This window comes from Ranitomeya variabilis, chromosome 1 (genome assembly GCF_051348905.1).
Source record: "Ranitomeya variabilis isolate aRanVar5 chromosome 1, aRanVar5.hap1, whole genome shotgun sequence".
Classification (NCBI taxonomy): domain Eukaryota; kingdom Metazoa; phylum Chordata; class Amphibia; order Anura; family Dendrobatidae; genus Ranitomeya; species Ranitomeya variabilis.
This window is the reverse complement of record NC_135232.1, coordinates 555,226,706-555,241,080: the sequence shown is the minus strand read 5'-3', so window position 1 is coordinate 555,241,080 and position 14,375 is coordinate 555,226,706.

Genomic DNA, 14,375 nt, shown 5'->3' with positions numbered 1-14,375 from the left:
TGAAAATGTTCCCAACAAAAGCTTCAACTCAATCCACACAAAAAAAGACCCCACTCAGGTCTGTCATCTGTTAACGGAAATATAGGGGGCTTCCATGTTACTGGTAGTACAAAGGCTCTGGAAAAGCAAAATGGCTGCTCACTCTCCAAAAGAAATTCAGCAAATTCTGCTCTCTCAAATCCAAATGCCACCCTCCCTTCTGAGCCCACAGTATACCTAAACCACATATTGCGTCCACATTTGGCATTTCTGAAGCGATGAGAGAGCACCTAACATACGGGTGCATGCCTACAGAAGCACGGGCTGGGCATAATGTACTGGTCACTACAGCGTACTGGCCACGACGACGGCAGTTTGCAATTTTCACTCGGCAAAATTCATTGCTGCTTGTTTCTGGAAAATACCCATGGAGTCAAAATTGTCACTACACCTGTAGATAAATTACTCAAGGGGTATAGTTTCCGAAATGGGGTCACTTGAGAGGGGATTCTGCTCTTCTAGCAATTAGGGGCTCTGTATGGAGTCGGCAAACTGTTCTAGGAAAATCTGCGGTCCAGGAGGCATATGGCGCTCTATTCCTCCTGAATCTATCCATATGGCTAAGTAGTACTGTACAGCCACATATGGGGTATTGCCACATTCAGTATAAATTGTGGGACACATTTTGGTGCCATTTTTACCCACTTCTTATGTGAAAATGTAAAATCTGGGGCTAAAACAAAATTTTGGTGGTAAAAATGTCTTCATTGCCCAATGGTATAAAATTCTGTGACACACCTGTATTGTTAATATGATCACTGTACTCCTACATGAAATCATTGAGAGGTGTGTAGTTTGTAAAATGGGGTCGCTTCTGGGGGTTCTGCTGTTCTGGCACCTCATGGGCTCTCCCAGTGGGTCATGCAACTTACAAACCATAACAGTAAAATCTGGCGCTCCTTGCCTTCTGAGCTTTGCACTGTGCCTGAAAAATATTTTCCGATTACATGTAGTGTATTTTCACACTCAGGAAAAATTGGAACTCCGTTTGTTGTAAAAAATATTTTCTATTATCTCTTAGAAAATTAAAAACTTGGGGATAAAACAACATTTTAGTGGCAAAAATGTATTTTTTTCTTTCTTCACTGCTCAATGGTATAAAATTCTGTGAGGCACATGTGGTGTTAATATGATCACTGCACCCCTAGATGACTTAATTGGGGAGTGAGTTCACATATAGGAGGTTTCTGTTGTTCTGGCACCTCAGGGGTTCTGCCAATGTGACATGGTACCCTCAAAACCATTCCTGCAAAATCTGAACTCCAACATGGAGCCTCTTCCCTTCTGAGCTATGCACTGTGCCTCAGAAGTAGTATTTCCTCACATATGGAATATCAGTGTACTCAGGAGAAATTGCACAACAAACTGTATTGTGCAATTTCTCCTGTTACCCTTAGAAAAATGCAAAATTTGGGGCCAAAATAACATTTTTGTGGGGAAAATGTTATTTTTTTTATAATTTTTTTTTATTTTCACAGCTCAATGCTATAAACTTCTGTGAAGCCTACAAATAACTCACGGAGTAAACAATCCAGAACAAATATAAAATTTACAAACTATAAGAACAAGGTACATACAGAGCTCATGCATGAAGGACATTCAACACTATAGTAGCAAGAAAGGGGTTAACTCGCATACCTTTACATATGATTGCACCCTGTGCATCGGGGCTGCAAACAGCATACACACTGACAGAGATTCATGGGTAAGGCTGGTTTCACATTTGCGGTTGCGTTTTGGACGCATATGGAGCGCCCCCACTGCTGCAGGGCCGAGGAGTACCCGGTACTGGCCCTCTCTGTCTCAGTTCTGGGGTTGTCACAGTGGCTGGGCCCGGTCCGTGACCCTGCTGAGGGGCGTCCAATGAAGGTGGAGAGTGTGATGAGGTTGTGGTGCGGTGCAGGTCGCAGTAAATAACGAGGACACCAGGTTGCAGTCTCTTTACCTCTTTACTGAAGGCTTCAGGATCCTCAGTCCGGAATACGGTTAACTGGGCTGCGTGAGTCCGGCCGGTCCGATGGCACCTCCAGAGTTCGCTTTGCAGATGGAAATCTGTGCCTACCTTCTAGCGCTTGTGTGTTGTGGTCCTCCCCTGCTGTGCTTACGGGATAGTCCCCACAACTGTTGTGACTGTTTCTGAAGTTCCCTCACAACTCGATTTTGATGTTCTTCTTCGTCCCCCCAGATGATATGGCTAGGACGCACCCGTATGACGGGTAGGCTCGGAGCTCTTCCGGGACCCTAGTGTCGCCCCTCTCCAACTGTTGCCCCCTATGTCTTCTTAGGTGATTTGAGTGAGACAGCCCGCCTATAACTGACTGTCCTGCCGTAGGTTTGAAGTAAGGCCTGGAGCTCAATACTTCCTCGGCGTTCCGGCCACCGGCTACGCGCCTCAGTAGGATGCTGCCTCATCTTACAGCACGACTCCTACTGGTAATTCTCCTTGTTGCGTTGATCTCGTTTCTCACTCAGCACAATAAACCTCGCTTCTTGTCCTTTCTTGGGGTACCTCCACGATGAAGTGCAGGCGCGGTCCCGTAACGTTCTTTTCTGTTCGCTAGGCCTCTGTCAGGATCCCACCCCTGACAGGGACCCCCCTGAATCTTCCCCTGCAACACCCTCTGCCACAGGATGTCGCCTGGTTCCAACCCAGTCAGCTTCTCACTAACTTCCTATCTAACCCACAGTTTTACCAGATTGTGAGGAGTGGCCTAATACATAGCACCCTTAGCTCCCCCTGGAGGCCATACTGTGAAGTGTATTGGTGTCTGTGATACCTGGTCAGGTGAACTCCTTCAGTGCCATCAGACGTACCATAGCCCCCCTTAGCGGCGGAGCATCAGTACTGCAACGACCAGGACTCTGGGGCGCTGCACATACATCCGCATACGTCTTGATTTCATATCTGTAACATTGCAGACTCAGGTGCATGCATTCACCCACGTTCGCTTACGCATGCGTATTTTCACGGTGTGAGGCGGGGCTCGGCTGACGCACCATGTTATAATTTTTGTGGCGTCAAATTTCTGCCGCCATACGCATGCGGACACTTGCTGAAGGAGTGCGTCAAATAAACGCATTACAGTCTATAGGAACACATGTGTACACAAGGACATGAGTACAACTGTGTTTACGTACTCATGCGTTTTTATGAGTAGATATGTCTAGTAACTTGTTTTAAGCCACCCCCCAAACAAACCTTATAAAAGAAGGTGTGGGCAGTGGAAGTCTAGTACTCTCAAGACTCTGGAAGCGATAGAAGCCTTGCAGCATTAAGTTTGGAAGACTCTGACTATAATGTGTGTATACAAGCTATATGTCTGCCTGTTTTTCTCCCTGCAGTCTGTAATTGTGACGCCCCAGGGTCCTGGTCATCACAGTGGCGTTGCTTTCCTCACGAGGAGAGTGATGTAACGCTTGGAAATGATGAAGGATAACTCTCACCAGGTAACACAAACATGCAACATGGTCATACTCCAGGCCACAAGGGGGAACTTTTGATCCTATTTCTAGGTGACTCCCCTGCATATAGAGATATATTGTGGTTTGGAGTGAAAGTTAGTTTGATAGTGCCAGAGAGCAGACTGGAGCAGTCTGAGGCAGGAAGAACGTATGAAGAGCCATGCAGCCACAAGAAAGTGCTGCAGCTCCTGGATAGAGATAATACTGAAAGCCTAACAAATTGTAGTGGGCGTGCAGGAGAGCGAAGCACAGGAGAGTGATACCAGTGGATCAGAACAGTGAATTAGCTACCTCCCTGGCTGGCGCAGATTACCGGTAGCCGGAACACCGAGGTTGTGAGGGACTCTAAGACTGACAGCAGAAACCGGCAGGACAGCTGGATTACACACCACCTGTCTGCCCTAATACCCAGGAGGCACAGTGACACGTAGTAAGGGACTACAACACCACCGCTCTATGAGGAAGGATTTATTAACTCCACCTGGTAAAGGGGACTCTGAAATCGCTTCCAAGCCCGCCAGACCCTGTCTGTCCTGTGATCTGGTGCCTTGGACTATGGTTGCCTGAAGTCTTCAGTAAACCTGTGTCCTCGTTCTTTACCGCACTATTTACCATCTTCCATCTACACACCGGGAACCCTGGGGATATACTTCACCTGTGGGAAGTTATACCATCTAGCTGCCATAATATCTCCCCAGAGGACCCCTTAAAGCAGCGTCGGTCTCAACTGACCGAATACCACAGGTGGCGTCATGAACATAAACTTTATTCAATTTCCCTTTTACGTGGGTGCCCAGGGCTACTGTAACACCCACCTGTGAATACCGGACCCGGTACTGGGTACCCCACAGCCCTGGCGGGCGTTCCATAATCATTGCTGTCTCTCTTGCAACATTCCTCATCATGTCCTCCACTGAAGATCAGAGCTCACACAGTGGACAGGAGACTGAAGTGAGTACATTTGCTACTGATTGGTAAGTATTCACTTTCACTATTACACATATGCACTTTATTATCTATTATTATTACTATTTTTCCATATGTATAATACATAATATATACACACTCATTACCTCTGTTTATGGGGTTCTAATACATGCAATTTCACTTAGTGAGTTTATATATTTATATATTTATTCATTGTTAATTTTCTTTATTTATGTGTGTGTTGTTTTAATATTTTTGTCAGTCATTGGTGGGAATATTTGTTTTCCTTTTAGCATTATTATCTATTACGTCTTCCTTTCTTGCGGTAATCCTTGATGATAGCGTCTGCGTTTCTTAGATACTTACCGTGCTCGGGATCTTCATTGGTCCTCTGTGTTTTGTTTTCTTTTTAAGCACCAAGCATTATGCACTTTATTATTCATCATTATTATCTTTCTATATGTATAATATATATACAATAATTACCCCTATTTTTATATGGGGTTTCAATACGTGCACTCTCACTTAGTGTTTTTATATGTTTATATATTTATATTTCTTCATTTACAGTGGGGCAAAAAAGTATTTAGTCAGTCAGCAATAGTGCAAGTTCCACCACTTAAAAAGATGAGAGGCGTCTGTAATTTACATCATAGGTAGACCTCAACTATGGGAGACAAACTGAGAAAAAAAAATCCAGAAAATCACATTGTCTGTTTTTTTATCATTTTATTTGCATATTCTGGTGGAAAATAAGTATTTGGTCAGAAACAAACAATCAAGATTTCTGGCTCTCCCAGACCTATAACTTCTTCTTTAAGAGTCTCCTCTTTCCTCCACTCATTACCTGTAGTAATGGCACCTGTTTAAACTTGTTATCAGTATAAAAAGACACCTGTGCACACCCTCAAACAGTCTGACTCCAAACTCCACTATGGTGAAGACCAAAGAGCTGTTGAAGGACACCAGAAACAAAATTGTAGCCCTGCACCAGGCTGGGAAGACTGAATCTGTAATAGCCAACCAGCTTGGAGTGAAGAAATCAACAGTGGGAGCAATAATTAGAAAATGGAAGACATTCAAGACCACTGATAATCTCCATCGATCAGGGGCTCCACGCAAAATCCCACCCCGTGGGGTCAGAATGATCACAAGAACGGTGAGCAAAAATCCCAGAACCACGCGGGGGGACCTAGTGAATGAACTGCAGAGAGCTGGGACCAATGTAACAAGGCCTACCATAAGTAACACACTACGCCACCATGGACTCAGATCCTGCAGTGCCAGACGTGTCCCACTGCTTAAGCCAGTACATGTCCGGGCCCGTCTGAAGTTTGCTAGAGAGCATTTGGATGATCCAGAGGAGTTTTGGGAGAATGTCCTATGGTCTGATGAAACCAAACTGGAACTGTTTGGTAGAAACACAACTTGTCGTGTTTGGAGGAAAAAGAATACTGAGTTGCATCCATCCAACACCATACCTACTGTAAAGCATGGTGGTGGAAACATCATGCTTTGGGGCTGTTTCTCTGCAAAGGGGCCAGGACGACTGATCCGGGTACATGAAAGAATGAATGGGGCCATGTATCGTGAGATTTTGAGTGCAAACCTCCTTCCATCAGCAAGGGCATTGAAGATGAAACGTGGCTGGGTCTTTCAACATGACAATGATCCAAAGCACACCGCCAGGGCAACGAAGGAGTGGCTTCGTAAGAAGCATTTCAAGGTCCTGGAGTGGCCTAGCCAGTCTCCAGATCTCAACCCTATAGAAAACCTTTGGAGGGAGTTGAAAGTCCGTGTTGCCAAGCGAAAAGCCAAAAACATCACTGCTCTAGAGGAGATCTGCATGGAGGAATGGGCCAACATACCAACAACAGTGTGTGGCAACCTTGTGAAGACTTACAGAAAACGTTTGACCTCTGTCATTGCCAACAAAGGATATATTACAAAGTATTGAGATGAAATTTTGTTTCTGACCAAATACTTATTTTCCACCAGAATATGCAAATAAAATGATAAAAAAACAGACAATGTGATTTTCTGTATTTTTTTTTCTCAGTTTGTCTCCCATAGTTGAGGTCTACCTATGATGTAAATTACAGACGCCTCTCATCTTTTTAAGTGGTGGAACTTGCACTATTGCTGACTGACTAAATACTTTTTTGCCCCACTGTATGTGTGTTTTGTTCAAATATTTTTGTCAGTCATTGGTGGTAATATTTGTTTTCTTTTTATGTCTTAGCATTACTATGTACTACGTCTTCCTTTTTTGCTGTAATCCATGATGATAGCATCGGCGTTAGTGTTGAGCGATACCTTCCAGGGAGCCAGGGATCTGTATGGGCCTCTCGGGGGTCTGTGCGTGCCTGCCGGGGGTCTGTGCGTGCCTGCCAGGGGTCTGTGCGGGATGCCGGGGCTCTGTGCCAGCTGCCGGGGCTCTGTGCCGGCTGCCGGGGCTCTGTGCGGGCTTGCCAGGGCTCTGTGCGGGCTGCCAGGGGTCTGTGGGGGCTGCCGGGGCTCTGTGCGTGCCTGCCGGGGCTCTGTGCGTGCCTGCCTGGGCTCTGTGCGTGCCTGCCGGGGCTCTGTGCGTGCCTGCCGGGGCTCTGTGCGTGCCTGCCGGGGCTCTGTGCGGGCTGCCGGGGCTCTGTGCGGGCTGCCGGGGCCCTGTGCGTGCCTGCCGGGGGTCTGTGCGTGCCTGCCGGGGGTCTGTGCGGCCTGCCAGGGCTCTGTGCGGGCTGCCGAGGTTCTGTGCGTGCCTGCCGGGGCTCTGTGCCGGCTTGCCGGGGCTCTGTGCGGGTTGCCGGGGCTCTGTGCGGGCTGCCGGGGATCTGTGCGGGCTGCCGGGGATCTGTGCGTGCCTGCCGGGGCTCTGTGCATGCCTGCCGGGGCTCTGGGCGGGCTGCTGGGGCTCTGTGCGGGCTTGTCGGGGCTCTGTGTGGGCTGCCGGGGCCCTGTGCGTGCCTGCCGGGGGTCTGTGCGTGCCTGCCAGGGGTCTGTGCGGCCTGCTGGGGTTCTATGCGGGCTGCCGGGGCTCTGCCGGGGCTCAGTGCGGGCTGCCGGGGCTCTGTGGGGGCTTGCCGGGGCTCTGTGCGAGCTTCCGGGGCTCTGTGCGGGCCACCAGGGGTCTGTGCGTGCCTGCCGGGGGTCTGTGTGGGCTGCCGGGGCTCTGTGCGGGCTTGACGGGGCTCTGTGCGGGCTGCCAGGGCTCTGTGCGGGCTGCCGGGGGTCTGTGCATGTGTGAAGGCATCGTCCGATGGGACTACAAGTCCCATCGGACGATGCCTGCTACAGTGACAGTGATTGACACATTAGCCAATGATGGGAAAGTAGTAGTCCCATCATCCGGCTAATGTGTTGAATGTAAAAAAAAAAATACTACATACATACTACATACATACATACATACTACATACATACTACATACATACATACATACTACACACATACATACTACATACATACCATACATACTACATACATACTGCATACAATACATTCATACATTACATACAATACATACATACAGACATACAGTACATTAAACATAGATTACATACTCACCATTACTTGTCACTTTGTTCCCCGAAGCCAGTGTCATCTGTAAAAAAGATTAAAATAACAAACAACCAATATACTCCCTGTCCGCAGAAATCCACGAGTGTCCCACGACGATCTTCCTTAGAGAACGGCAGCATTAGCTGATGCGACCGCTATCCAGGGGCTCCAGGAACACAATGACGGGAGGTAAGTATCCTTCCGCACTGTATTCCTCCACCGCTGTAAAAAAAAAGTCCCTAGTCTCACTTATTGCATTGCTGTGTGAGAAATTTTCTCACACAGCAATTGCCATAAAGTGAGACTTTGAACTATAGTAACCTCAGTGATGCACTGCAGGAGCCATTGTCTCCTGTCAGTGTGTCACTGAGGGTCCTATAGAGCAGTGACATCACCCGATGTCACTGTTCTATAGGGGAGATCATCGTGGGACACTCGTTATTAATTGGACTAAGGCGGACAGGTAGTATACGGTTTATTATTTTACGTTTTTTTGCAGGCGCTGAAGTATGGTAAGTATGGTTAAATGAAGAATATTAAAATACTTTTTTCCTAATGTTTGTGTTCTATTAACCCTTGATTACTATTGGATTAATAACGGATAGGCGTCTTATTGACACCTCTCCGTTATTAACCCGGCTTAATGTCACCTTACAACAGCAAGGTGACATTAACCCCTTATTACCCCATATCCCACCGCTACACGGGAGTGGGAAGAGGGGCTAAGTGCCAGAATTGGCGCATCTTACAGATGCGCCATTTCTGGGGCGGCTGCGGACTGGAATTTGTAGCCGGGGGGGCCAATATCCATGGCCCCTCTCTAGGCTATGAATATCAGCCCGCAGCTGTCTGCGTAGCCTTTCTGGCTATAAAATATAGGGGGACCCCACGTCATTTTTTTTGGGGGCCCCCCTATTTTGATAGCCAGTAAAGGCTATGCAGACAGCAGGCTACAAATATTGGCCCCCGGCCGTCGGCTTTCCCCCCTCTGGCGCAGAAAATTGCGCGGGAGCCCACGCCGTTTTTTTCCGTTTTTTTTTTTTAATTAAACGCTCATTAACCCCTTTACCCCCAAGGGTGGTTTGCACGTTAATGACCAGGCCAATTTTTACAATTCTGACCACTGTCCCTTTATGAGGTTATTACTCTGGAACGCTTCAACGGATCCAGGAGATTCTGACACAGTTTTCTCATGACATATTGTACTTCATGATAGTGGTAAAATTTATTTGATATTACCTGGGTTTCTTTGTGAAAAAAATGGAAATTTGGCGAACATTTTGAAAACTTAGCAATTTTCCAAATTTGAATTTTTATGCAATTAAATCACAGGGATATGTCGCACAAAATACTTAATAAGTAACATTTCCCACATGTCTACTTTACATCAGCACAATTTTGGAACCACAATTTTTTTTTGTTAGGGAGTTATAAGGGTTAAAAGTTGACCAGCAATTTCTCATTTTTACAACATCATTTATTTTTAGGGACCACATCTCATATGAAGTCATTTTGAGGGGTCTATATGATAGAAAATAACCAAGTGTGACACCATTCTAAAAACTGCACCCCTCAAGGTGCTCAAAACCACATTCAAGAAGTTTATTAACCCTTCAGGTGTTTCACAGGAATTTTTGGAATGTTTAAATAAAACAAATCTACTTCAGCTCCAATTTGTTTTATTTTACCAAGGGTAGCAGGAAAAAATGGACCCCAAAAGTTGTTGTACAATTTGTCCTGAGTAGGGTTGAGCGACTTTCATTGTTTTAAGATCGAGTCGGGTTTTGTGAAACCCGACTTTGTCCAGAGTTGAGTCGAGTGCAGTCGGCCGATTATCGCTAAAAGTCGGGGATCGACCGAAACACGAAACCCAATGCAAGTCAATGGGGAAGCATAGTCGGCAGTGAGTGGAGGCCAGGAAAACACCTTCAGTGCCCATTTTAATGCCAAAAACATCCATTCTTGTTTCTGAAGCTTGTCAATCTTAATTAACTTTATAATAATAGTTGGGCATTGGAACTTGGGGGTCATTTGACAAAAGTTGTGGGGGGTAGGGCTGGTTCAAGGTTTTAGTGGGCCCAGGAAACGTGGACTATGTCACGGCGGTGGAGCAGGGAGAGGTAAGTATTTCAACGCTGCAAGTGCTGTGATCCTGAGCAAGCAGGGGGGGCCCACTCATTCGCATTGGCACTGGCACAGGGCCCCCTCAAAGTACAGCGGTGTGTTTGCACGGCGGGGGCGCCTCCCACCAGCAGCGACACTTTTGCGTACTCTGAGGGGCCCTGTGCCAGTGACGTCGCCAACGAGTATGCCCCCCCCCACCTGATGAAGGAACCTGCACTTTCATCTGCACCTTCCTCTTTGTCCCTGTGTAAGGTGGTATAACATGCGGGAAGGGGAACCTTACTTTCAGCAGGGTCAGATTCTGGCTGTGTAGAGTGCAAGGGGAATGTAGTGGTCTAGGTCAATGTACCAGCAGACTCATCTAGCAGTGGCTGGGCAATGGATGAGGAGGAAAGAGATATAGGGCCAAAGAATAAAGTAGGCTAAATGCAGTTCAAAATTGGTAACAGGACTAAACAGGCGGCATTGCTTTGTTCAGTGGAGTAGTAAACCCAGGAGCAGCAGACACTGTTTTAAGGGCCCAACCACACTAGTAGGCCAAATGCAGTTTAATATCTGCTACTGTAGGCCAAAAGCCAGAAGGTTGAAGCTCAGCTTTATTCAGTTGAGGGCAAACACCAGGGAGGGGCAGACACCGTTAGTAGGCCCTAAACACCAATTTTTAAAAAAACAGCACTTAATGAGAGCCAGAAGGTTGAAGCTCAGCTTTATTCAGTTGAGGAAAAACACCAGGGAGGGGCAGACACCGTTAGTAGGCCCTAACCACCATTTTTTAACCCCTTCCCGACCTTTGACGCATACGCTGCGTCATGAAAGTCGGTGCCTTCCCGACCTGTGACGCAGCGTATGCGTCATGGAAAGATCGCGCTCCTGCAGATCGGGTGAAAGGGTTAACTCCAATTTCACCCGATCTGCAGGAACAGGGGGAGTGGTGCTTCAGCCCAGGGGGGGTGGCTTCACCCCCTCGTGGCTACGATCGCTCTGATTGGCTGTTGAAAGTGAAACTGCCAATCAGAGCGATTTGTAATATTTCACCCCAAAAAACGGTGAAATATTACAATCCAGCCATGGCCGATGCTGCAATATCATCGGCCATGGCTGGAAAACCTAATCTGCCTCCCCCCCACCCCACCGATCGCCCCCCCAGTGCTCCGTTACGTGGCCGCCCCCCTAATTCGTCCTGTCCGCTCCTCCGTCCTCCTGTCCGCTGCCCCCGTGCTCCGGTGCCCCCTCCCTGTGCTCCGGTCCCCCCCCCCCGTGATCCGATCACCCCCCCTTCATACTTACCGGGCCTCCCGGTGTCCGTCCGGCTTCTCCATGGGCGCCGCCATCTTCCAATATGGCGGGCGCATGCGCAGTGCGCCCGCCGAATCTGCCAGCTGGCAGATTTGTTTCAGATGTATTTTGATCACTGCGATATAGCCTATCACAGTGATCAAAATAAAAAAAATAGTAAATGACCCCCCTTTATCACCCCCATAGGGACAATAATAAAAATAAATAAAATATATATATATATTTTTTTTTTCTGCTAGGGTTAGGGTTAGAACTAGGGTTAGAATTAGGGGTAGGGTTAGGGGTAGGGGTAGGGTTATGGCATGTGCACACAGTGCGGATTTGGCTGCGAATCCGCAGCGGATCGGCCGCGGATCCGCAGCGGATCGGCCGCGGATCGGCCGCGGATCCGCAGCGGATCCGCAGCGGATTGGCCGCGGATCCGCAGCGGATTGGCCGCGGATCCGCAGCGGATTTGCCGCTGCGAATTCGTAGCAGTTTTCCATCAGGTTTACAGTACCATGTACACCTATGGAAAACCAAATCCGCTGTGCCCATGGTGCGGGAAATACCGTGCGGAAACGCTGTGTATTTTCCGCAGCATGTCAATTTTGTGCGGATTCCGCAGCGTTTTACACCTGTTCCTCAATAGGAATCCGCAGGTGAAATCCGCACAAAAAAACACTGGAAATCCGCTGTAAATCCGTAGGTAAAACGCAGTGCCTTTTACCTGCGGATTTTTCAAAAATGGTGCGGAAAAATCTCACACGAATCCGCAAAGTGGGCACATAGCCTTAGGGTTAGGGTTGGAATTAGAGTTAGGGTACCGTCTCACAGTGGCACTTTGATCGCTACGACGGTACGATCCGTGACGTTCCAGCGATATCCATACGATATCGCTGTGTCTGACACGCAGCAGCGATCAGGGACCCTGCTGAGAATCGTACATCGTAGCAGATCGTTTGGAACTTTCTTTCGTCGCTGGATCTCCCGCTGTCATCGCTGGATCGTTGTGTGTGACAGCGATCCAGCGATGCGTTCGCTTGTAACCAGGGTAAACATCGGGTTACTAAGCGCAGGGCCGCGCTTAGTAACCCGATGTTTACCCTGGTTACCCGGGACCTTGGCATCGTTGGTCGCTGGAGAGCGGTCTGTGTGACAGCTCCCCAGCGACCACACAATGACTTTCCAACGATCACGGCCAGGTCGTATCGCTGGTCGTGATCGTTGGTAAATCGTTTTGTGAGACGGTACCCTTAGGGTTGGAATTAGGGCTAGGGTTGGAAATAGGGTTAAGATTAGGCTTGTGGTTAGGGTTAAGGATAGGGTTAGGGTTGTGTTTGGGTTACAGTTGTGGGTAGGGTTGGGATTAGGGTTAGGATTAGGGTTGGATTTAGGGTTACGGGTGTGTTGGGGTTAGGGTTGTGGTTAGGGTTATGGCTACAGTTGGGATTAGGGTTAGGGGTGTGTTGGGGTTAGTGTTGAAGTTAGTATTGAGGGGTTCCCACTGTTTAGGCACATCAGGGGTCTCCAAACGCAACATGGCGCCACCATTGATTCCAGCCAATCTTGCGTTCAAAAAGTCAAATGGTGCGCCCTCCCTTCCAAGCCCCGACGTGCGCCCAAACAGTGGTTTACCCCCACATATGGGATACCAGCGTACTCAAGACAAACTGGGCAACAACTATTGGGGTCCAATTTCTCCTGTTACCCTTGCAAAAATAAAAAATTACTTACTAAAACATAATTTTGAGGAAAGAACAATTATTTTTTATTTTCACGGCTCTACGTTAAAAAGTTGAAAGTGCTCACCACACATCTAGATAAGATCCTTTTGGGGTCTAGTTTCCAAAATGGGGTCACTTGTGGGGTGTTTCTACTGTTTAGGCACATCAGGGGCTCTGCAAACGCAACGTGACACCCGCAGAGCATTCCATCAAAGTCTGCATTTCAAATGTCACTACTTCCCTTCCGAGCCCTGACGTGCGCCCAAACAGTGGTTTACCCCCACATATGAGGTATCAGCGTACTCACAACAAACTGGGCAACAAATATTGGGTTCCAATTTCTCCTGTTACCCTTGTGAAAATAAACAATTGCTTGCTAAAACATCTTTTTTGAGGAAAGAAAAATGATTTTTTATTTTCACGGCTCTGCGTTGTAAACTTCTGTGAAGCACTTGGGGGTTGAATGTGCTCACCACACATCTAGATAAGTTCCTTGGGGGGTCTAGTTTCCAAAATGGGGTCACTTGTGCGGGAGCTCCAATGTTTAGGCACACAGGGGCTCTCCAAACGCGACATGGTGTCCGCTAATGATTGAAGCTAATTTTCCATTCAAAAAGCCAAATGGCGTGCCTTCCCTTCCGAGCCCTGCCGTGCACCCAAACAGTGGTTTACCCCCACATATGGGGTATCATCGTACTCAGGACAAACTGGACAACAACATTTGGGGTCCAATTTCTCCTATTATCCTTGGGAAAATAAAAAAACTCCGGGCTAAAAATCATTTTTGAGGAAAGAAAAATATTTTTTTATTTTCATGGCTCTGCGTTATAAACTTCTGTGAAGCACCTGGGGGTTTTAAGTGTTCACTATACATCTAGATTAGTTCCTTGGGGGGTCTAGTTTCCAAAATGGGGTCACTTGTAGGGGAACTCCAATGTTTAGGCACACAGGGGCTCTCCGAACGCAACATGGTGTCCACTAACGATTGGAGCTAATTTTCCATTCAAAAAGTCAAATGGCGCGCCTTCCCTTCCAAGCCTTGCCGTGCACCCAAACAGTGGTTTACCCCCACATATGAGGTATCGGCGTACTCAGGAGAAATTGCCCAACAAATTTTAGGATCCATTTTATCCTGTTGCCCATGTGAAAATGAAAAAATTGAGGCTAAAAGAAATTTTGTGTGAAAAAAAAGTACTTTTTCATTTTTATGGATCAATTTGTGAAGCATCTGAGGGTTTAAAGTGCTCACTATGCATCTAGATAAGT